At 41.4% G+C, this 25,821-nt stretch overlaps 1 pseudogene; it reads right to left on the bottom strand.

Moving 5' to 3' along the window:
• Positions 1 to 12,136: 12,136 nt before the first annotated feature.
• On the bottom strand, positions 12,137 to 24,576 carry LOC103161952 (annotated as a pseudogene).
• Positions 24,577 to 25,821: the final 1,245 nt, after the last annotated feature.

The raw sequence follows: 25,821 nt of genomic DNA, 5'->3' as shown, positions 1-25,821 counted from the left end.
GAGCGAGGTTATAGAACCCAGCAAGCGCGGCCAGAACAAAAGGGGCTTGGGTCTCCACGAGCCGGTCTTTAAGAAGCCTCCCTTACGTCACCTTGGCTTTCCTACACCACGCCCTTATGGGCGAGTCCTGGGTCCACGTGGTACCTGTCCCAGGGCGGGGTTAGGGTGTCTCCCTACAGTAATTAATAAAAGACTCCTGGAAGTTATAAAAATACTTGCCTGTTTTCTTTTCTTTGAAGTCCAAATGTTAGTGGTTTCCCAACATAAGAAAGACAATTACTGCAAACGTTCTTATGTTTCCATGGATACCTGGGCTTAAAAGGCAGACTCTGAACAATGAGAACATTCCAAATACAAGAATGTACTATCAGGAATCTCTTTAACATGTTGATAAGTCTTTGTAGAAATGAAATTTATTTTCAAACTCCAATGTGTTGATAATCCTTTGTAGAAATAAAATTCATTTATTTTTTTAAATTTATTTATTAGTTTTAGTTAGGGAACAATCTTGTTTCACATGTAAGTCCCTTCTCCCTCTCCCTCCCCTAACCCCCATCCCTCCTCCCTCAACCCCAGCCTACCCCAACTCCATCCACCCACCACTCCCAAGGCAGGGTAGGGCCCTCAATGGGGGCTCTGCAAAGTCCACCAAATCTTCCAGTGCTGGTCCTGGGCCCTTCCCCATGTGTCCAGGGCCAGGGTATAACCCTTCACGTGGGATGGGCTCTCAAAGTCTTTTCTTGCACCAGGGAAAAGTACTAATCCACCACCAGAGGCTCCCTGGAGTGCAGAGGCCTCCTTATTGACATCCATGTTCAGGGGTCTGCTTCAGTCTTGAACTGGGCTCCCCGACAGGATCTGGGGTCGATGTGCTCTCCCTTGTTCAGACCAATTGTTCCTGTGGGTTTCCCCAACCTGGTACAGACCACTTCTTTCTTCATTCCTCCCTCTCTTCAACTAAATTCCCGATTTCAGCTCAGTGTGTATTGGTGGATGTCTGTCTCTGCTTCCATCAGCCACTGGATGAGGGCTCTAGGATGGCATAAAGAGAAGTCATAAATCTCATTTTAGGGGAAGGGCTTTTAGGTTATCCTCTCCACCATTGTCTCGATTGTCAGATCGTGTCATCCTTGTAGGTGTCTGGAGATCTCCCTGGTTCAAAACTCTTCTCGGACCTATAGTGGCTCCCTCTGATATGGTATCTCTCATCCTGTTCTCTTTCCTCTATTCTTCCCCAACTCAATATTTCTGCCCCTCCATTTCCTCTCCTCTACTCCTCTTCTCTTGCTCTTATTGTAGCAGCTCCTTCCCCCCTACCCTCATGCTCCCAATTAGTTCAGGAGTTCATGCCACTTTCATTCCTGGGGACTATTTATCCCTTAGAGTCCTTCATGTTTCCTAGTTTCTTTGGTGAAGAGGATTATAGGCTGGTAATCCTTTGCTCTATGTCTAAAATTCATATATTCATACCATGTTTGTCTTTTGTGACTGGGTTACCTCACTCAGGATGGTTTCTTCTAGTTCCATCCAATTGCCTACGAATTTCAAGATTCCATTGCTTTTTTCTACTGAGTAGTACTCCATTGTATAAATGTACCACATTTTCTCTATCCTTTCTTCAGTTGAGGGGTATCTAGGTTGCTTCCAGGTTCTGGCTATTACAAACAATGCTGCTATGAACATGGTTGAACATATGTCCTTGTTGTAGGAACATGCACTATTTAGGTATATATCCAAGAGAGGAATGGCTGGATCTGCTTCCCGTTTATCTGAGCAACCTCCATACTGATTTCCAGAGTGGTTTTACAAGTTCGCACTCCCACCAGCAATGGAGGAGTGTTCCTTTTTCTCCACATCCTCTCCAGCATAGATTGTCATTGGTATTTTTGATTTTAGCCATTCTGACAGGTACGAGGTGGTATCTCAGAGTTGTTTTGAGTTGCATTTCTCTGATGGCCAATGATTTTGAGCACTTTCTTAAGTGTCTTTCAGCCATTTCAGATTCCTCTGTTGAGAATTCTCTATTTAGTTCTGCACCCCACTTTTTAATTTCATTGTTTGGTGTTTGGTGGCTAGCTTCTTGAGCTCCTTATATATTTTGGAAATCAGTCCTCTGTCTGATGTGGGATCGGTGAAGATCTTTTCCCATTCTGTGGGTGGTCGTTTTGTCTTACTGACTGTTTCCTTTGCCTTGAAGAAGCTTCCCAGTTTCAGGAGGTCCCATTTATTAATTGCAGACCTCAATATCTGTGCTACTGGCTTAATGTTCAGGAAGCGGTCTCCTGTGCCAATTTGTTCAAGGGTAATTCCCACTTTCTCTTCTAGAAGATTCAGTGTGGCTGGATGTATGTTGAGATCTTTGATCCATTTGCACTTAAGTTTTGTGTATGGTGACAGGTATGGATCTATCTGCAATTTTCTGCTTGTCCAAATCCAATTGTACCAGCACCATTTGTTGAAGATGCTATCTTTTTTCCATTGTATAGATTTAGCACCTTTATCAAAAATAAGTTATTCGTAGGTGTGTGGGTTAATATCAGGGTTTTCAATTCGATGCCATTGGTCTATCTGTCTATTTTTGTGCCAATACCAAGCTTTGTTTTCAGAACTATGGCTCTATAGTAGAGCTTGAAGCCGGGGATGGTGATGCCTCCAGAAGATCCTTTATTGTAATGAGTTGTTTTGTCTATCCTGGGTTTTTTATTTTTCCATATAAAGTTGAGTATTGTTGTTTCAATGTCTGAGAAAAACTGTGTTGGGATTTTGATGGGGGATTGCATTGAATCTGTAGATTGCTTTTTCCAGGATTGCCACTTTTACTATGTTAATTCTACCTATCCAAGAGCATGGGAGATCTTTCCATTTTCTGGTATCTTCTTTAATTTCTTTCTTTAAAGTCTCAAAGTTCTTATTGTACAGTCTTTCACTTTTTTGGTTAGTATTACCCCAAGATATTTTATGTTGCTTGTGGATATTGTGAAAGGTGATGTTTCCCTGATTTCTTTCTCATTGGATTTATCATCTGTATATAGTAGGGCTACTGACTTTTTTGAGTTAATTTTTTACCCTACTACCTTGCTGAAGGTGTTTATCAGTGGTAGGAGTTCCCTGGTAGAGTTTTTCGGGTCACTAATGTAGGCTATCATGTTGTCTGAAAATAGTGAAAGTTTGACTTCATCCTTTCCAATTTGTATCCCTTTGATCCCCTTTGCTTGTCTTATTGCTCTAGCCAGAACTTCAAGTACAATATTGAAGAGATATGGAGAGAGTGGACAGCCTTGTTTTGTTCCTGATTTTAGAGGAAACGCTTTGAGTTTCTCTCCATTTCGTTTGATGTTGGCTATTGGTTTGGTGTATATTGCGTTTATCATGTTTAGATATGTTCCTGTTATTTCTGTTCTCTCTAAGATCTTTATCATGAAGGGATGTTGGATTGTGTCAAAGACTTTTTCAGCATCTAGTGAGATGATCATGTGGTTTTTCTTTTTCAGTTTGTTTATATGGTAGATTACATTGATTGATTTTCGTTTGTTGAACCATCCTTGCATCCCTGGGATGAAGCCTACTTGATCATGGTGGATGATTTTTCTGATATGTTCTTGGATTCAGGTTGCCAATATTTTATTGAGTATTTCAGCATCGATGTTCATGAGGGATATCGGTCTGTAGTTCTCTTTCTTAGTCATATCTTTTTGTGGCTTGGGTATCAATGTGATTGTAGCCTCGTAGAATGAGTTTGGCAATATCCCATCTGCTTCTATTGTGTGGAACAGTTTGAGGAGTACTGGAATTAGTTCTTGTTTAAATTTCTGGTAGAATTCTGCAGTGAAGCTATCTGTCCCTTGGCTTTTTTTGGTTGTGAGGCTTTTGATGACTGCTTCTATCTCATTAGGGGTTATAGGTCGATTTCAACTGTTTATCTGATCTTGATTTAATTTTGGTAAGTGATATTTATCCAGAAATCTGTCCATTTCCTTTTGATTTTCCAATTTGGTGGACTACAGGTGTTCAAAGTATGACCTGAAGATTCTCTGGATATCCTCAGTGTCCCTTGTTATATCCCTCTTTTCATTTCTGATTTTGTTAATTAGCATGCTCTCTCTCTGCCTTTTGGTTAGTTTGGATAGAGGTTTGTCTATCTTATTGATATTCTCAAAGAACCAACTCTTTGTTTCATTGATTCTTTGTACTGTTTTCCCAGTTTCTACTTTGTTGATTTTGGCTCTCAGGTTGATTATTTCCTGGTGTATACTCCTCCTTGGTGTGTTTGCTTCTTTTTGCTCTAAAGCTTTCAGTTGTTCTGTCAATTCTCTAATGTGACTTTCCTTCAGTTTCTTCATGTGGGCACTTAGTGCTATGAACTTCCCTCTTAGCACTGCTTTCAGAGTGTCCCATAAGTTTGGTTATGTTGTGTCTACATTCTCATTAAATTCTAGGAAGTCTTTAATTTCTTTTATTATTTCTTCCTCAACCCAGGATTGGTGCAATTGGTTGTTATTCATTTTCCACGCGAATGTAGATTTTCTCCAATTCGTATTTCTGTTGAATTCTAGCTTTAATGCTTGGTGGTCTGATAAGATACAGGGGATTATTTCAATTCTTTTGTAATTTTGGAGGTTTGCTTTGCTGCCAACTATGTGGTCAATTTTTGAGAAGGTTCCATGTGGCACTGAGAAGAAAGTATATTCTTTTGTGTTTGGATGGAATGTTCTATAGGTTAAATCCAGTTGGGTCATAACTTCTGTCACATCCTTTGTTTCTTTGTTAAGTTTCAGTCTGGTGGTCCTGTCTAGTGGTGTAAGGGGGTATTGAAGTCTCCTACTATAAGTGTGTGTGGTTTTATGTGTGGTTTGAGCTTTAGTAATGTTTCTTTTACAAATGTGGGTGCTTTCGTATTTGGGGCATAGATGTTCAGGCTTGAGACTTCTTCTTGATGGACTTTTCCTGTGATGAGTATGAAATGCCCTTCTTCATCTCTTTTGATTTCTTTTAGTTTAAAGTCTAATTTGTTAGATATTAGGATTGCTACACCAGCTTGTTTCTTGATCCCATTTGATTGGCAAATTTTTTCCCATCCTTTTACTCTGAGGTATTGCCTGTCTTTGAAATTGAGGTGTGTTTCTTGTAAACTGCAGAAGGATGGATTCTGTCTTCGTATCCATTCTGTTAGCCTAGATCTTTTTATGGGTAAGTTAAGACCATTGACATTTAGGGATATTAATCTCCATTGTTCATTTGTTCTTCTTTGTTTTGGATTTATTGGTGGTGGTGTCGTTGTGTGTGGATTTTGCCCTCCTGTGCTTTTTCTGTTTGGTCAAATTAGATTATCTATTTCCAGTGTTTTTGTGAGTGTAGTTATGGTCGTTGGGTTGGAGGTTTCCTTCCAGAACCTTCAGTAGTGCTGGATTTGTGGATATGTATTGTTTAAATCTGTTTTTGTCATGGAATATCTTGTTTTCTCCATCTATAGTGATTGAAAGTTTTGCTGGGTTCAGTAGTCTTGGTTGACTTCCATGCTCCCTTAGTGCGTGTAGGGTATCTATCCAAGACTTTCTGGCTTTCAGAGTTTCCATTGAGAAGTCGGGTGTAATTCTGATTGGTTTGCCTTCATATGTTACTTAGCCTTTTTCCTTTGCTGCTCTTAATATTTTCTCTTTATTCTGTAGATTTGGTGTTTTGATTATTATGTGTTAGGGCGACTTCTTTTTGTGGTCCAGTCTGTTTGGTGTCCTGTAAGCTTCTTGTACTTTCATAGGCATATCCTTCCCTAGGTTGGGGAAGTTTTCTTATATGATTTTGTTGAATATGTTTTCTGTACCTTTGAGAAGTGTTTCCTCACCTTCTTCTACACTGATTATTCTTAGGTTTGATCTTTTTACGGTGTCCCATATTTCCTGGATATTTTGTGACAGGGATTTGTTGGACATGAGGTTTTCTTTGGTTGATGAATGTATATCCTCTAGCGAGTCTTCAATAGCTGAGATTCTCTCTTCCATCTCTTGAATTTTTTTTATTTAATTTTTTATTAGTTCAAATTAGGAACAAGCTTGTTTCACATATCAATCCCTTCTCCCTCTCCCTTCCCTCACCCCCACCCCTCCTCCCCCACCCCACCTACTCCCTACCCCATCCTCCCTCCACTCCCCAGGCAGGGTAGGGCCCTCAACGGGGGGCTCCCCAAAGTCCACCACATGATCCTGGGCCTAGGCCCATGACTCTTTTTTTCTCTCTTTTTATTATTATTAATTCAAGTTAGGGAACAGGCTTGTTTGTAGAAATAAAATTTATTTTTGAAGTCATGAAACAAATAGCTACTATACTTAATGAGATCCCTAAAGAATGTTTAAGAAACAAACCCTGGGCAGATTAAATGACTTAGTGGATAAAGGCACCTGCCCGAAATCTTGATAATCAGGAACCCACATGGTGAAAAGCTGAAAAGAATCCACAGAGTTGTACTCTGACCTATGTGTGTTCCTTGGCGAGACCCCACAAGCGCACACACACACACCTGCACACACACAAAGATACAATGAGGGAGAAAACCAAGAAGCTTTTTAAAAGGAATCTCCAGATAGGAGAAACAGCTAAGGAAACAGCATTGAACCAAACCAAACACTCTGAATGTGGGTGCCAGGTAGGAGGCCAAGGCAGTCTATGGGACCTCTAACAGTGGAGACATTCTTTAACCTTAGAGCTCAAATGGTCTTTGGGAGCCCATTCCCTATGGAGGGATCATATTGCAGTGCAGATACACCAAACAATATGAGAGACTTTGAAAGTCCTTGGTGTAGGGCCTCACTATCCCTGGGGAGGAGTTTGGTGATGTGTTGGGGGGGTTGGTGGGAAACATAGGAGGGTGGGAGGGCGAGGGAATGGGGGTGAATGGATACGTAAATATGAGTAGCAATTAAAGAATAAAAAGAGAAAATAAGACCACTACAGCAATTTAAAGCCAAATTTGAAGTAAGCTTTAATTAAACACTGGCCATGTCTATCTTTGGGATTCCAGAAGATGGCCCAAATTCAAGTTTTACAATAGGTGCAGTCAAGGGCAAGCACACATCCTGATGTATTATTTCCTGACTGTGAGGCTCATGCCCACAATGTGATCAAGCATATCCATTGCTGATGGAGCAAATAAACTTGTTTTGGGGAGTAAAAAACAGGTGGCTTATTATCTCCCATAACAACAGCCTCCAGAATCTCAGAAACTATTTGTTCTTGAGCAAGAGGCGCACACATCAGACATTTTTGTTTCATCAATCAGTCTCTTAAGCTCCCATATTGGCTGTTAAGATTGTTCAGCATGTAAATGTGTTTCTCAAAGCCTGATGAATTGAGTTCTATCCTCAAACTCTACATAAAAGTGGAAATAGAATCAACTTTAAGAACTTGTTTTCTGAGTGGAGCGGTAGTGGTGCACGCCTTTAATCCTAGCACTCCAAAGGCAGAGGCAGGTGGATCACTGTGAGTTCTTGACCAACACGGTCTACAGGAGTTAGTTCCATGACAGCGTCCAAAGCAACAGAAAAACCCTGTCTCGAAAAGAAAAAAAGAAAACCAAACCAACAATAAAGGAAAACCCAATGGACCTGGAAAGCTTGTTTGGAGGTTCTAGCATGGGAGCACAGCTACTCTTGTACCCTTGACCAAAGAACGGTCCTCCTCAATTTGGGGAAGGTTGTCCTCATCGACAGAGCACACAGCTTCTGTAGGGACACACATGGAGGAGGAAGGAAGGGGACCCCTGCCTAGCCAGCCAGATCAGCCCAATCAACCCTGGCAAGCAATGGGGTGTCACATGTCACAGCCAGATCACCTTCACATCCAAAAGAGGAGGGATGCAGAGGACATGAGGGAGCAGAAAGGTTGTGTCAGGTGAAGAATAGAAGAAAACAAGAAAGGAGATACCATCAGGCACTAGGGAAATGTCTGGAGATCTACAAAATGACAACAGCTAACAATCTAAGCAACAGAGGAGAGGCTACCTTAAATGCCCTCCCCTGATAATGAGATTGATGACTTACTTACATGCTACCTGATAGCCCTCATCCAGCAGCTGGTGAAAGTAGAAGCAGACACCCACCACTAATCACTGAACTGAACTGGAACCCAGATGCAGAGAAGAACAGGAGAAGAGCAAAGTGGTCCAGACCAGGCTGATGAAACCCACAGAAACAGCTGACCTGAATACCGGAGAGTTCTTGCTCCCCAGACTGATAGCTGAGATACCAGCATGGGACTGAACCAGACCTCAGGAACATGGGTTTCAGTGAGGAAACATTGGAAATCTACAGGACCTCCTGTAGTAGTTCAGTACTTATCCCTAGCATAGGTGTGGACTTTGGGAGCCAATTCTACAAAGAGGAATACTCCCTGAGCCAAGACACACATGGGTGGGCATAGGCCCTATGCCAAAGGATAAAATAGACTCTTATGACACACTGTGGAAGGCCTCACCATCCAGGGGGAGCCAAAAAGGACATGTGATAGGTAGGGTTTTAGTTGGTGGTGGCTGGAAGTGGAGGACAGGATGGAGAAGGGACCTGGGATTGTCATATAAAACAATCTTGTTTCTAATTCAAATTAAAAACATCTGAGAAAAAAGAAAAACCAAAAAAAGACAAAAAAGAAAGAAAAAGAACTGGTCTTCTGACCTCCACATGCAGTCTGTGGCATGTGTATGCCCACACACAATGATTATTATTTAAAAAGAAATCCCACATTGGCTAGAAAGATGTCCTGGTATAAAAGCCAAATATCTTTAATGCAAAAATTAGGTCAACCTGGCCACCCTGAATTCTTTGAAACACAGAACCATGGTTAGATAATGATGGTCTGCATTTCCTAACCTGTTTTGGGAATTTTGGTTTTGTAGTTACAAACATATGTCTATTTCTTCTCCTTTCAGTATTTTACTTTCAATGTGGTTGTGACCTGGTTATGTTAAAGGTTGTATATTCACACTATTTTTGTTCATCCTATATAAAATTTTTGAGAAATTCCCACACTCTAGGAGGTACAGAGGTCTTTGTGCTCACAAAGAAGACCTAGGGGAATCTGGAATGTTAAGCACACAGTTATTACTTCAAGGGAAGCAATGTAATACATTAACTTTTCAGATGGCAAGGAATGGTAATACTCATTAGCCTAGTGTCTTTTGCTCTATCAGTGTGGTAGAGACTTTCCCAGCACTATATACTCCCCCAGACTCTCATTCTAAATTTGTTTTTCTCAATCTATAGAATCTATCTTCATGGACTTTACAAAGAGTTTTGTAACAGCCACACCTGATCTTTATTTAGTTTACTTTGTTCCTCAAGGAGATTTATGTATGCTTTGTTCTCCACACGTGATAGTTAATTGTCACCAGAATAATGTTCACCAAATTATATTGTGCGTAAATATGTCTAAAGCAAACAACTGAGAGTCAGACTCCCAAAGTTTGAACCAACACTTGATACTAAATCATGTTGACCTGAACTGCCTGCTTGCTTCTCAAAGGCCTGTGAGGGTTGCAGATAATCCCATACCATAAGAACACATTCAAAACAAACCCCAATTTATTTTGTTAAAGTCAAGCAAGAGGATATGTTGGCATGTGGTAAGCACCAAGCACAAATGTGCATTTTTTGACAGGGCAGAGTTCAGGGTAAAGCCACAAGAACTGACCACAAGCAAGGTCAGTGTTTATACAGAGAGTTCCATAGCTATGCCCATGCCTATGCATACCAAGGACCAACCATTAGCACCAGATTGTTTCTTATGAAACAGTACCATTATTCTCAGACATATGTACATGGACTCTCTGGAATTCTTGAGTCCCTACTACTCAGACATAGAACAGGCAAGCAGGGAATGGACATGAAGGTCATAATTGTTATGTGATTCAGTACAAGTATGCCACACACCACATATTATTCTCTATAACAGACAATTTTGGAACAACACAAAAAGGCAGGTTACAGATAAACAAAATTCCATTATTCACATTTTACACACATATCACTAAAATGTTCACAACACTGTATTTGGGGATAAAGACCCACAGGTAAATAGCTTGTTGAAAAATTAAAACAAGACAGTCTGAAGTTCCTTAAAAAGTTTGTGGACAGCCAGCAACACATTTCCTGACATGACCCATGATCACAGCAAGGGATGGCCAAGTGGAAGAAGGAGGCTGCACTGTCGGATCAGGGACTTCCAAAGGTAGAAGTAGCTCTGTTTGATAGGAGTCAACACTCTTGTAAAGATTTTCTTCCAACTGATGGTGATAGGCTGACAACAAGGCCATCTGTGGTCTGCAATAGAGAAGCTTGCCCATATTGTCTCAGCTGTACAGAGGGCACTATCATCTTCACCAGAGCATCTCGTGTCACCCTCTATTCCTGTGGCTCTGGAAGCACAGAATCTGGTCCTTTAAGACAACTGCATGTGAGAGTGTGAGCACATGAATATACACATGTACCTAAGTGTGCATGTGTATTCTGGAAAGGGTGTGGTTACTGCTGAAAGAGGGAAATCTTTGCATCTGCTGCAATCTCAGGGGAAAAGAAGGATTCAATAATCCCTTGGTAGAACAAAGACTAGTGATGTCTAAACATCTAATCACTAAAGGGACTTGCTCAACTGTCACCATGCATTGTGTTACATAAACATTGTTTGAACTACACCAAATCTACACACATTTAACATTAAGTAAGTTATACATGCCACTGGTGGCTGAACATTTTTCATGTTTTATCTGCCACACATACATCTTCTTTGGTGAAGTGTCTAGTCAAGTCTTTTGCCCACATTTTTCAAACAGTTTGTTTTCTATTGTTGGGTGTTGGGAATTCGTTAAAGAATTCCCTGAATAAATCTTTTATTCAGAATTTCAGAGCCATGGAAGTGGGGTATGATGGTAAAACGAGAACTCAGAAAGTGGAGGCAGGAGGATCAGGATTTCAAGCTCATCTGGACTACATAAGGAGACTGAAGTCAATATGGATTTCATGAGACTCTTCTAAAACATACAAACAATAATAAAAACAAAATGAGTAACAAATCAGACACATGATTGACAAATATTGTTTCCCAATCTCTACTGTGCTTACTGGAAACCAATCGAATGACAGTGTTGATTTAATGAGTAACACTCTAATAGTTGTTTTTCCATTTCTAATGCTGAGGACAAGGAACCTTGAAACTCTGTTTCATACGTAAGCAACAGTCACTCCACAGGACCTCTGACAAACCAGAAGATGGATCTTATGTCTTAAGCTACATGGCATGTGGCCCATGGTAACATTGAGAAAAGCAAGAAGAGACAAGCCACAGATTATCATGAAGGATCACATACACAAACAACTTATTGTTTTGGGGAAGGAAACTACAAAATATTCCATCATTCTCAGGAAAAAAGAGTAATTAATAACATTATTATTAGACACACTTCTAACCAAGAATGTCACTTGGCTACAAATTATTTAAGATGTGATAAAAAGGACACTAGCTATCTGTTTGTGGTGTTTCAAATCATGCACACAAGTTATGTGATGATTTTACTCTAGGAATGAATGTATCCAATATGTAGGTTGTTCATTTCTTAGTTGGTATTTTCCCACTAGGAAACTTGATGTTTCCCACACATCAATAAATTACCATCATCACTGTTTTTTACTGGGTCAGAGAATGTCATGATGATAGCCTAATGAATGCTTGCATTGTTGAATGAACATGGATAGAACACACAGCAGCCCATGCCTGGATAAATCACAAGGGTCTTTCCTCTCATGCACCATAGGGATGTATTTGCCATCTACTCAAGGGAGGAACAATGCTGCCACCACTGCAAAGGAGTGTTTGAATATTTTATGGGCCCACCCATTGAACATCCTAGGGGACCCTGCTGAACAGCAAAGCCTGGAATTCTGTGAAGTTACATGTAATAGGAAACTGCTCAACAAACCAACAGAAATAAAAACATAACTAAATCATCACATACTAACAGGACATTATTGCTTTTTTACTAGCCTTGTTGCTCCAGAGTGTGTCTCTCCAGAGATGTGCAAATAGGCTTGGGTTCACTCTTGTATTCCCAGGCATTAATCTCCTGGCTCAGTGTCCAACTTCTGCAGGGATGGACCTCTCATTTGCTTCTCTCAGGCTGTAGGCTGTCGAACAAGCACTTGAGCTGCTCTTCACCCAGGTGGATTTTATCTTCCAGCTCTCGCTGTTCAATAATGAGGGCTGACTTCATCTTCACAAAGTGCTCATAGTCAGCCAGGTTCTCCTCGCTGAGGTAGGTGGCCAGGATGTCAAACACAATGCGCTCACGACGGTCTAGGTTCTCTTTAAGCTCTTTGGCGTCCTCATGCTGCTGGGTTAGAATTCTCTGTTTCTCCAACAGTGATTGCTGTTGAGAGGGAGGGAGACAGAAAGTCCTGTTGAGGCACAGCCAAAGCAAAGACTCTGGTCAACCCCTTAAAAGCCCTGCAGAATATAGAGATTGGTCTCTTAACTGCCCATGGAAAACTTGAAGCCACATGGGATCTCCATAGGAATGACCAGGATGTAGTCTACATGTGCTTTTAACTATGGCTAGCTTCTCTACAATTCTTCCTTTCCTCACCCTTCCAGAAGCCACTCATAGGCCCCACTGGGTTTCCTCTCTCTGTCTGTGACTTCTTCTATGCCATTTGCCTTAAAGTCAGGGAACAGAAACTACAGAGTTCTGACATGTTTCAAAGGGACAAAGGACTTGAGGATTCTGTTTGTCCCAAAATTGTAAAATGGAAATACGATAATTAAGTTGAGCCTGGAGGCTCAGGCTTGTAATGTCAGCTACTCAGGAGGCTGGGGCAGAAAGCTCATAAGGTATGCCCTGGCTATGAAGTAAATTCCAGTCTAGCCTAGCAAACCTTCTGACACCTGGCTTCAAAATAAAAAGCAAAACTAGCATTGAGCTATAGTTCGGAGGTAGAGAGTTTTCCTTGTATGAGTAAGCTTATGGGTTCAATCTCTAGTATGAGAGGGAGAGGAGGAGAGGGGTAAGGATGGATGGACACACACACACACACACACACACACACACACACACACACACACACACACACACACACACAGAGAGAGAGAGAGAGAGAGAGAGAGAGAGAGAGAGAGAGAGAGAGAGAGAGATTGATTCTAGGGCAGGATTAAACTAACTCTTCGACAGGAAGTGGTACAAGGACAAGCAAAGGCCAGAAAACAAGACACAGGGTGAAGCTGCTGGAAGGTGTGTATGGAACAGTATTGAATAGCCCTTAAGTCTTTACAGTGTCCTGTTTGGTATGGGGTATACAGTGTCCTGGTTCAGACAATGATGTCTGTAACACACAGAACTTGCAATCACTGCTTTCAGTTTATAGATTATATACATCCAATAGAAACCCTACCACATTCAAGATGAAAGAAGCTAAGAAAGTATGAGATGAATGCATCCATTGTCTTCACATGGAGACTAGTAGAAAGAGGTCAGCAAACAGGACTATTAACTCTTACTAAATGTGGCCTGAACAAGAAACTCTCTTTGGCATTCCTATGACCACATAAGGTTTAGAAAACATCTTGCCTTGTCAGCTCCAAGACAAACAAAGTTATCAGATATTTTCTGAAAAGAGACCAGGTAAAGCCATTGTACTCCAATCAGAAAATAAGCAGACTGTAACATGTTCTACAAATGTAGTTCAGGTTGTGAAAATGCCTGAAAGCTACTGAGATAGTGGTGGAAGATTGCAGTAGATGTTTGATTAATAAACAGGTTCATTTTGAAGTCCCATAATATGCAAGGAGCACAGAAAGATGTTGACTGAAACATAACCTATGAAACAAAGTCGGCAAGTAATGTATTTCCCTTCCTTTGAGTACAAGAAAACTGAGGATTCACATGGTGGACCATGCCGTAATGGCCCCTACACCCACATCTCATTAGCTTCTTCTTTCAACTGAAAGGAAACGGAGAAGAATGGACCTCAGATGGACCAGAACACCATGCTCTAGACACTATACTGGCCATGCACAGATAGCATGAGGCTTCTGAGAGCTGACTTTCTTAGCATCCCCCACACACAGGACAGCATTTCTAATGACCATCATCACTTCCCATATCCCTGACAGATGTATTTGCAATTCCCCGATCACCAATAGAAGGACTGTCATCCAAATTATTGAGGGCATTTCCCCCATGAGCCAGGCGGCCTGACAGAGACAGCAGGTGGTTCACCACATTGTCCAGGTCCGCAGTGAACATCTGGAACTTGTCGGACTCATTAGGTTTGCAGACATCTTTCACAATGGCTTCCACCCCATCCCCCCAGAGCATTATTGTCTTGGATGTTCTCCATCAGGCTCTCTCAGGCTTACAGGAGTACCTGCAGCTTGAGGATGATACTGTCAATGAGCTCTTGCTGTAGGGCAAGGAGGCATGGGGACACTTGTTAGAATGATCTCAAGCTAGTGCCCTAAGTTAGAGTAGGCAAATCATACACAGCCTGGGAAGAATTCATTCAGATAAGGGGTGTTAGCCTTTGTACCACCAAATAAAGGGGGATTTATAAAATCAGTGAGAGGAAGGCCTCCTTTTCAAGTATGAGCCTCCTTGTTTGTATGAGCCAAAGAGGTGGCTCAGCTGAGAAAGGAGCTTGCTGCCAAGTCTGATGACCTGAGTTCCATTTCTACAACCCATATAGTGAAAGGAGAACCAACTCCCACCAGTTGTACTCAAACCTCCATTCATGTGCTGTGACATGCACGCATGGACGCACACATGCACACTCATGTGTGCCCACACTAAAAGAAATTAAATTGTTTGTGGTAGAATATTATTTTAAGGTATGTTACTTTTGTTTATGCAACATTTGTTTAACTATGTGAAACTATGTTACTGTGCCTGTCTAACACACCTGGTTGTCCTAATAAAAGCACTGAATGGCCAATAGTGAAGCAGGAGCAAGGATAGGTGGAGCTGGCAGGCAGAGAGAATAAATAGGAGAAATTAGGAGCAGAGAGCAGCAAGAGAACATGGAGAGGAGGAATGTAGGGGCCAGCCACCTACCCAGCCAGCCAGTCACAGTGTAAGAAGGAAAGTAAGATATATAGAAGTAAGAAAGATAAAAGCCCAGAGGGAAATGGTAGATGGGTTAATTTAAGATAAACTGGCAAGAAACAAGCCAAGCCAAGGCAGGGCATTCATAACTCAGAATAAGACTCCAATTGTGATTTACTTGGGAGCTGGGTGTTAGGCCCCTCAAAAGACCCTCAAACAGCCAAAAAAGCCAAAAGAGTAAATATATATATATAATATATATATATATATATATTTATAAACAAAATAGGGCTGGTGCATAAGTCAGTGATAATATATATGTCTAGTATGTCTGAGGTCTTGGGTGCCAGCCTCTGCACTACAAATATGCACAAATGAATCAGGAAAGAAGGAAGAAGCCAGGTCTGTTGTTACATGACTTTAATTTCAGCACCGGAGAGAGAGGCTCAAGGATGATGAACTCTAGGCTGGCCCGGGCTATATAGTGAGATGCTATTTAAAAACATAAAAACAAAAATTAAATAAAACAAATTTTTATTTGGTGAATGTTCTGTTACATTACAGCTACCTCAGTTTGACTCATAGTAGATAACGACTTCAATTTCTATGTCTGCAAGGATTCATAGAATCTATATGATACCTTGGGCTCTGTCTTTTCAAGTATACGAGTTATAGACTTACATAAAGAGACATTTTCATTCCTATGTCTAGCACTGTTATTGATCCCTGTTCTTGAGTGAAAGAGCTATCATTTATTTTTTATTAAAATTTATGTGTTTAGTGTGTGTGCATGTGCATGCATGCTTACAAGTACATACATGCCATGGGACACATGTAGAGCTTCGAGGAAAATTCTGAAGACTTGTATCTGTTCTGTCACCTTGTGAGTTCTTGGGATTAAACTCAGATCTTCAGGCTTGTGTAATAGAGCTTCTATCTATCTAGCTATCTCCCAGGCCTGTCATTACCCAAAAGCAGAAAAGAGACCATCCACAAGATCAGCTTAACTCTCCCCCAGAGAAGGAGAGAGTAGGAAAAGGTCCTAAGTGTGTCTCCTGAGATCCCAGCCAGTTACTCCTGTACATTTTCTATTAGCATGCAGTATTGCCCCCATTGCATATGTCTTTCGGAGCTGGGAAATGGTATATAGACCATGAATGTTTAACTGAAGGGGGAGAGGGCTCCACCTATGCAGCTTTTGGGAAGTTGTTATCTAAGCTGGGGTGAGTCTTCTCCAGTGATGGGATTGTTTTGGGGTCACTCTTGCTTCTTTCAGTAAATACAGTAAATTCACTGATTCACCAAGCTATATATGCGTGGAACCATTCTTTTTGTTGCCAGTTCTGTGCAGAGTTAGACATGAGGCAACTGAGGACGACTGCTTTATGTGTCTTAAGCACTATGTTTCCTGAGAGAATGCCCCCTTTGTGGTTAGATGTCCTTGAAGATGCAGATAGGCTGTTCCTACTTTATCAGAAACTAAGGAGCCAGGGCATTCTCCCACACATGTGTACTAACAAAGAGTCTCCATCCTCAACAGACCTGAAATCAACATTGCATTATGGTTGACACCCTTCCTTCTGTGAGCTTTTATGAGGACCATGTGAATGCTATCCTATTAAAAAGGAGGTCTGCTGCACCATGATCTCAGAAGTATAAAGAGTTGCCTTATTCCATGAATATGCCACCCACTTCACAAATATTGACTAAAATTCCTTAAAAATTCACAATGAAGAACCATGGGCTGCTCTGTGCTTTGGAAAGTCTACCCAATTTATCGTTGAAATGTTTGCTTTGCTTAGGGAAATATATATGTACCATAAATGATTTAACATTTCTGACTTTCACTTTTTTGCAGTGCTGGGGATATAACTCTGGGCCTTGTTCATTCTAGGCATTCACTATATCACTGAGCTACACAGACTCAGATATTGACTATTTTTAAGAGTGTGGCAATGTGGAATTTTTCACTTTCATGCTTCTGTACAGCTGCTTACTACCAGGCATTGGTTTCTAGAACCCCATGTTCCTCAGACAGAGCAGTAAACATCAACACTATAACCCACCTCTATATAAACCGTTTAATGAAGTGGGACTCAAACTATAGGTCACGATCCTTTGCAGTGAAATGACCCTTTCATGGGGGTCGCATAAGACCATTAGAAAATAGATATTTACACCATGATTCATCACAGTAGCAAAATTACATTTCTGTAGTAGCAATGAAGATAATTTTTTGGTTGGGTGTCATCACAGCATGAGGAAGTCTAATTATATTAAAAGGCTGTAGCACTAACAAGGTTGAGAACTAGTATTTAAAGGATAACTTTTATTTATTATTTTTATGTGGTCCTGAGGATCAAATCCAGGACCTGCTACATGCTGGACATGTACTCTGTCACTGAGCTAATCCCAGTCCTAAAACACTAATTTTGTGTCTGGTCTTTACTGTTGTTGAGACAGTCTTTCTGTGTATTTCAACCTGGTCTAAAACTTGTGTTCCTCCTGATTCAACCTCAATGTGAGGATCATGGGTGCAACCTCCTTGCATTTCATCTATATGTCGTATGCATATATGTAAGTATGCAGATCTTAGCATGCATGAGAAGATAGAGGTTGACATGAGTGCTATCCTTGATTGCTCTTCTCCTTCTATATTGAGGCAGGATCTCCCATTTAAATACAGATCATAAAAAATTGGCTGTTCTAGTTAGTTGGCTTGTTCTGTGGGACCCCTGTCTTCTTCTCCTAAGAACTGGAATTACTGACAGGCTGTCACACCCACTATATATTTTTGTGGGTTCTAGGGATCTGAAATCCAGCCTTCCCTAATTCCTGGGAGAGCATTTTACCCACAGAGACATCTCCCTAGTCCTAAAGCATTGATTTTCAAAGAGCAAAAGTAAAAGTACAATGTGGAGCTGGATATCATGGTTCTTGCCTATCCATCATGGAGGTAGCTGATATAGGAGGATTGTAAGAGATTTAAGAACAGGCTAGGGTAATATGGAGTACCAGGGCAGACAAGGCTACATATCAGGACTCTGTCTCAAAAACTAAGTATACCAAATACATACATGTGTCCACCACATACATAGGAATCCCCCCTTTTATGTCATAATTGAAAGGGGGATTGGGATGCAGCTTAGAGACAGAGTGATACCTATGATGATTTAGGCCCTACCTTTCGTCCCAAGAACAGGGAGGAAATGGGCAAATTAATATTTAGTATCTAAAAATGTATGCCAGGCTGGGTATGTTTTTGCAGTTATGTAATCCCAGCACTTAGGAGGCTGAAGCAAGGAGACAAGTTAGAACCCACCCTGAACTGCACATCAAGTTGTAGGTCAGCCTGGGCTACATATCATGACTCTGTGTCCAAAAATAAATAAATCAAATATAGTAAAACTGTCCAGGCTCTGTGATTCACTCAGACCCAAAGCAGGTGCCTCTAGTGACACAGTATTCAAGCAAATGGTACCTTTCAGAACAAATAGGTATAGCACCATACAGAGAGAGGTGGGTGACAGCATTTTTTAAATTGTTTTTTGGGATGAGATTTCTGAGATAGGGACTTGTTATGTACCTCTGGCTGGTATCGAACTGGCTAAGTATCCCAGAGTAACCCTGAACTAAGGTGTTAATCCATGTCCCTCTTCATCCTGAATGCTAGGATTACAGGTATGTGTCACCACAGCTAGATTTTAAAGATATTTTGGAATACTTTGTGGGGTAGGGTGCCAGACAATGAATCCAGGACCAAACACATGCTAGGTCAGCATTCTGCCAATGAGCTATGTCCTTGGCCAAGGCATGCACTTATAAATGCATTGTCCTAACTGTGAAAAGGGCAGTTCCCTGTGTGTAGAGTGTGTCCTAAATTAAATGCTTCAAATTCTTTGACTTCTGTTTTATGAGTAAAAACTGAAAATGCTGATGTGTTTTTAAAAATATGGTCATGTGGCTAAAGTACACAGTTCTGTAATTCAAAGTCTCTAAGAGACCAAAGCCCCATCTTCCTATTTAATTCCTAGAATCCAAAAGGTTACCATTTTCTACACTGAAAAGACTTTTTAAAATGTAGAAACAGTTCAGGATACTACCTCCCTTATATTACTAGCACAATTAACATAAATCTGTGCTATCTTTCAAATCACCATGTTGGGAGCAATAGATAACACTTTCCTTGCAGTGATTGTCATGGGTGCTATGTAACATGACCTTGAGGTAAATTCTTACCTTCTTTCCTTGTTCAGGAAGCTGAAGCCTTACTTTCTGTGTCTTTTCCCAAAAACCACCAAGCTCCCAGCTAGGACATCTGTATCTGCTTCATGTTTCCCCTACATGGTACACATTTTTAGGGCTTGAGCCTGGCATCACTCTGGGTTCTGCAATCACTGGTCCTTGCCTCTTTCTAGTTATTCACACTATTCCAACTGTTTAATACCTGATGTAGTGTAACATGGGTTGGCAAAATTGTCCCATTAGGTGCTAGAAAGTAGATATTTTATTCCTTGTAGGCTGCATGGTCAGTGATAGTAAAACCAATATCCAAAATCAGGTAGACAGTCAGGAAAACCAAGCCTATGTTAAACATGTTTTTATTTTTTGGTGGTTGTGGCCATACATATTTCCATTGAGAACACAAGGTCCCTTACAGAGGGGCTTCTTTCTCGAGTCTGCCTATAGTTGGATCCTGAAGCTTTGTAGAAGAGTTGGAACATAATTAAGTATGAAGGGCTAATTCATGCTGAACCATGTCTTGCATGATATGCAAGCAGAAATGTCTCAGAGATGTTACGTAAGGTATCTGCTGGGGTGACAAATAAGTGGTCCCTCTACCTTTCACTGACCCCGCATACAATTCTGAGGGGAGGTTTGTTTGTTTTTTAGTAATGAGTATTTTTTTACAGTCCAATTCCACTTCCCCTTCCCTCTTCTCCTCCTACATCCCTGGCACCACATCTCCAATTTGCTCCTCAGAGAGGGTATGCCCCCCATCGAGGGCATCTACTAAGTCTAAGCCCCCCCCCCCCGGAATCTGCTAAGTCTCTGCATCATCTTGTTGGGGCAGGACCAAGGCACATTTAGTTGTCCAGACCCCGCAGGACAGCAACCTAGAGCACGAAATCCAGGGAGGGGAATGGAGACAAGAGATGTGAGAGAATGATCAGAAGACAGGATTCTGATCAAGTGGCAAATTTTATTTTTTCCTGGCTAGCTTATATAGTCAGTAGTATGGGCTAAAGCGGAGGGGGAGAATAGGCCAAGAGCCAGGTGTTAGTTTATGCAGGATGTTAGAAAATTATATAAAGAGGATATAGGCAGTGTAAAAATTTCGTGGGTGAGAGAAAGGGAGGCTTACCTAGATAAGTGGTGGGGTGAGCGAGTGTTGCCTAGGTAAGTGGGCCTTGTGGTTGGAAAAAGGGATTGACGTCTGGGTCATGTTGTTCCTTCTAGGTGTTCATGCTTCTAGAAGCCATTTATAATCTAAAGCACCTCCACTCACCGTGGTGTCTAGGCTGAGCAAGGGAGCAATTTGATTTTCTTTTATCTTTTTGAGGAAGGATCACATTGGGAAGCTCAGGTTGACCTTGAATTTAATGTGCAGCATAGACTGATTCAAACTTGTCACCCTCCTGCCTCAGCCTTGCTAGTGCTGGAAACACAGGCATGTTATCACCATGCTCAGCAGATAGGGGATTTTTGCATGAAGGAAGGCCTTGCTATTTCTCCCAGACTGGCCAGAATTCCTGGCCTTAGATGATTCTCTTGCCTCAGTCTACTTAGTAGTGGTGAGTTGGAGGTACTGGGTTGAGGTCAGATTCATACTTCTCCTTCTTACCTTCTTAACTGACAGGTCATGGTCCAATTCACCCCCTGAATACTCCTCAGGCTAATGTAGGTCCTTCATCTTGATAAGCAGTTCTGCCTTGGGGGCTGATGTGCTGTAATAGGTAAAATTGGTGGTCAAGGACACAACCCCTGACGCACCTGGATCCTGTTTCCTGGGTATACAGGCCAAAATTTTAATCAGCTGTGTCATTTGCACACTCTTTGAACCCATTACCTTTGTTTTTTCAAATGGCACTGGCAGAAATACAACAGCCAGGATGGTGAGAAAAAAAGTTAAATCCAAAATATTAACGACAACAACAACAACACAAACAAAATAAAAACCCCACTAATACTCATAAGGCTCACAGAGTGCTATTGATTGCTGCCCTTCTTTTCAGTAGTAGATTGGGAACTGTGGGCCTCACATTGCTAAGCAAGTGCTCTCATAAACTGTTGTGTCCCTAACCAAGGACCACAGTGCTTTAATTTTTCTTTGTTTTTTGGTTTTTCCAGATAGGGTTTCTCTGTAGCTATGGAGTCTGTCCTGGAACATGCTCTGCAGACCATGCTGGCCTGGAACTCACAGAGATCCACCTGCCTCTGCCTCTCTAGTGCTGGGATGAAATGTGTGTGCCACCACAGCCTGGGCAATGTTTTAATTTTTAAGTTTGTGTGCATGTTCTATTGAATCATAAGCCTATACTAGATACCAACTCCACAACCACTGATGCAGAAAAAAACTGAGTTTAGACACTGCCACATGGCCAAGTGTCTTCATAGAAGCAAGACTGCTTTTCCTATCCCATCAGTGATTCAGATTAAAGCCATGTCTTTACACATGGTAGGTAAGTACTTTACCTCTGAGATGCATGCTTGGCCCCAAGGTAACTGAAATTTAAACAAACAAACAAACTACATCTCTAATGAAACAAAATTGTGTTCAGTATCATGTCCTTAGGCTTTGTAATGTGACTCAAAATTAGGTGAAAGGCAGGTAGACAAAAGATACATAGATTAAATACTTGCAAAGATTACGTGATAGCTGTAGGACGAGTGTACAATGCCATCTCTTAGGGATCTAAGGTGGGAAGACTTTGTCTTCAAAGCCAGTCAAGGTAACATGTCTCAATCAAAATAAAATGGGAAGGGCCTATTGCTTAGTGATGACAAACTTGCCTAACATATATGAGGACCTGGATTTTAGTTCAACATTTTCAAGAAGTCGGTAGGAGGGAGATAGGCAGTTGTGGTGGTATATTCCTATAACCCTAGGGTTTAGGAAGCTGAAGTAAATGGATCAAGTCCAAGGAAGCCCAAGCTTCAAAGAGAACCTACTTCAAAAACAAATGGATGAATGAAAAGGCATGTGATACACATATTAAATATAGAGATTAGGTGATGGACACAACACAGGTGAGGGGGTGGACGGTTAGCCTCACACCAACAGAGGGTTTCTCAGGGCCAGCACTGACAGTATCTGAGAGCTGTCTCATAAACTGTAAGATCTGTAGTAGTATCTGCTGCCTTTCCACTTAGGTGTGAGGAGTGCTCCATTCTCCAGTGTAGCAGGTGAAATTACAGAATGGCATTCCTAAAGGCACCTAGAGAGGACATGTGGGTACTGCCATATCCATTCCAGTTGTAAGGTAAGGACAGCAGCAGCAGCTCCAGTGGGCTTCACCTTGCCTCTGTTAAGTTCCATGCAATCAAATCCAGATATGATCATTTAAAAACTTACCAAAAAGTGCTAAGTACTGGGGACCCCAAGGAAAACCAGCACCTCTCTGCAGAAGCAATCATGAATATCAATACAGCCCTAAATCCCTTCTTTCACTTCTAATCACACAAGAGAGAGGGACTGAGAAACAAACATCCCATGGTGTGTGTCATCTACTCACTTGTCCTCTGTGACTCTGGGTGAGGGGATTTTGGGAAGCAGCTTTCTTAACTGCTGAGTTTCCTCCATGAGGTATTCATCTTTGGGGAAAATTCCCTCCGTCAGATCCATGGTTGTTTTGATCTTCACGTTGGAGTCCAGGATGTCAGCCAATGACTTGTCCTTTACCACAATCTCCCTGGATAATTTTTCACACTTCAAGTCACCCATGGTCTTCTCCTTGGCTTTCCCACAGTTGAGTGTGGGAGGGGAGGAACAGGTAACTTTGACAGGAGGTTCAGAGGTGCTGGGTTGCCTGGGCTCTGGAGGGAGGGCTCTCTGAGGTGTTTCCCCCTCCTGTCATGTATACACACAGAAGCTGGAATAGCACTGTTCTGTTGTGCTCAATGACTTGATCTGGTCCCTCTCCAGCACACTGTGCAGCGTGTGCAGCTCAGTTGGGCATGCGAGACTCTGTTGGCCCTCCTTCTTATGCTGGATTCCTGAGTGCACAATTTTTATGGGCACCATTTCACAGTGGTGTTGTTGTCTATCCCTCTGCTCAATTATGCATAGACAAGGGTTGTCCTCTGAATTCTTAACATGTAGAGATTCCCAACCAGGATTCACACAGTGATCCCAACACAAAGAACCACTGTCAACCAGACAAATAAAAAACAAGTCAGAGGTTGCAAAGTGTCCTCATCTGGCCCCTCACATGCTCTCTGGATGCCTAGCAGTCCAACACAAACTCTGTCACATACCTACAGGCATTGGAGAAAGGGATCCTGAATGATGTGAGACCTGCTTAATATTTATTTTTGTTTTCTTTAAAATTGGGCATTGAACCTATGGACTTAGGTAAAGACAAGTTCTCTATCTCATGAGCTATGTCTACACTCCCTGATTGAGTGTTTTTATTATGAGGCAATATAAATGCATCAAGCCCCATTTGTTCAATCTCCTTTTGTAGGAAAAAATCATCACTGGATAGAATTACTACAAGTCTAAAAGTAGGTTGCTGCATACCAGCAAGTGCCTGGGTAGCCTTCTGTATCCCTAGAAGACTTCTAATGGGAGTATCTCTGTTTGGAATAATTGATGAGTACCTACACTCATGGATTTCACTTAGGAGCTTTGTCATGTGCACTGCATCCCATGTTTCATGTGCTCTTACAAAGGATGGCTTCAGATGTTAGTATGAGACTAGGAAACCTTCTGTCCAAATCCCTAACAACAATGCTGTCATCTGAAAGATGCTGATATGATACCACATAAGAAATAAAACACAGCTGAGTCATACATATAAAGTTGTGGATTCAATACCATCACTGGAGACTGTGCTTGTTTTTTTGTTTGTTTGTTTTGTTAATGTCATACAAGCTAACGTTCTCTGGGAAGAGAGAACATCAACTGTAATGTAACTCCTTCTGATTGGCCTATAGGCAAGTGTGGGACTTTTTCTTGAGTAATGTTTGATATGGGAAAGTCTGGCCCACTCTGGCAGGTGGTCTTGGGTTATATAAGAAAGCAGCCTGAGCAGGCCATGGAGAACAAGCCAGGAAGCAGTGTTCCTCCAAGGTCTCTGTTTTAGTTCTTTCTCTGACTTTCTTTAAGTTGCTCTAATGTGGGAAATTACAAATATGAAGCCAGGTAAAAATACAAGGGATTTTAATAGTGAAAAGCCTAACTTACAAAGCTACCTGGCCAGCTGGATGGCAGCAGCCTGTACAGCAATCTGAAAGTGAAACTGAAAATAGAAACCCGCCAGCTGAATGTCCCTCGAAGGCATTGTCAGGCACACTTGTAGCCTGCCCCTAAGCTACAACATCCCCTACAATTCCCCTTTTAGTCTAAAAGAGGATTAAAACTTAACAGTGTAAAGTATCCAAAATTAACAATCATAAATGTGAAATGTAAGAAGATCTGCTTATGTCACATTCTAAGTATGTCTATTTTAACTAAACCCTAAAGTTAGCTGAAAGAGTTGTCCAAGCCTGAGATCCTTCCAATCTCAAACATAAACAATAGGAAGCTGTCTGTAACTAGGTATATACACTCTCCTTAGTGACAACAATGGGGCAAAGGTGGCATAGCATTCTCCAAGTTACTTCCTGCTGAAGTGGGACTAGGACAGCCCTGTGGGTTCCTGCAGGAAGAAAATGTTTGTGTAGTGAAAGTCTTGAATGGATTGTATACTGTCCATTTTAGATGGGATTTGCTTGATTGAAGATCTCGCTTGAAATCCTCAATTTGATTGAAGTCGGTACCTGAACCTCTGGCCATAGTGTCAGTTGAAATGGATCAAGTTGGATCCAGTGTAGTTGAGGAGGAGTGGCCCATTTTCTCTCCGGGGTTTCCAGGGATTGCTGTCAGGCAGGTCTTCATTGGCTGTGTGGGACTCAAACATAAACAGTTAGCAGAGAAATGTTTTTTGTGTATGTACACATACTGAGAAAGGCAACCATGGAGCATAACAATTATGAGAGGGTGCACACCTTGAAAGAAATAGCCAAGAAAAGACAAAGACAGTCCACAAATTCTTATCTTATTCTGTATTGCATCAATTGGCTTCTTGATACAATACAGAAACTCTAAGTTTAGTTAAACAAAGTGCTTGGATTTTAGAGGAGGAATGCCAAATCCGCTGCTGAATCCAGCATTGGTTAAATTGAATAGGGACTAGGAAATAAAGAGAAATAGAGTTCTCTGAGAGACAGCTGTAAAATTTACTGTATGGCACGGTCCTTTTGTTTAATGGTTATAGCTACCTTCTCTTCTTAAGTATCTACCCATACAGTGTCCTTTGCCTTCTGGAGATGAGTGTTCCTGTGAAGATAAAAGCAAAAACACTTCCCTTTCTTTGGGAGGTTTCTATTTACTTCATGTGATATTCCTTAGTAGAATACATGTCATTTTTCCTTGTCGAGAGGTTTTTCCTTTTCATCTCAAATCTTGATCAACTTTGATGGTATCCAAAGTTTTTCTTCTCCTGTGAAAACCAATGCAAACCCCCTACCCCATTGTATCAAATGTC

Source organism: Cricetulus griseus, chromosome X, assembly GCF_003668045.3.
Source record: "Cricetulus griseus strain 17A/GY chromosome X, alternate assembly CriGri-PICRH-1.0, whole genome shotgun sequence".
Classification (NCBI taxonomy): domain Eukaryota; kingdom Metazoa; phylum Chordata; class Mammalia; order Rodentia; family Cricetidae; genus Cricetulus; species Cricetulus griseus.
Note: the sequence above shows the minus strand (reverse complement) of the source record. Positions and strands in the feature narration are given on the sequence as shown.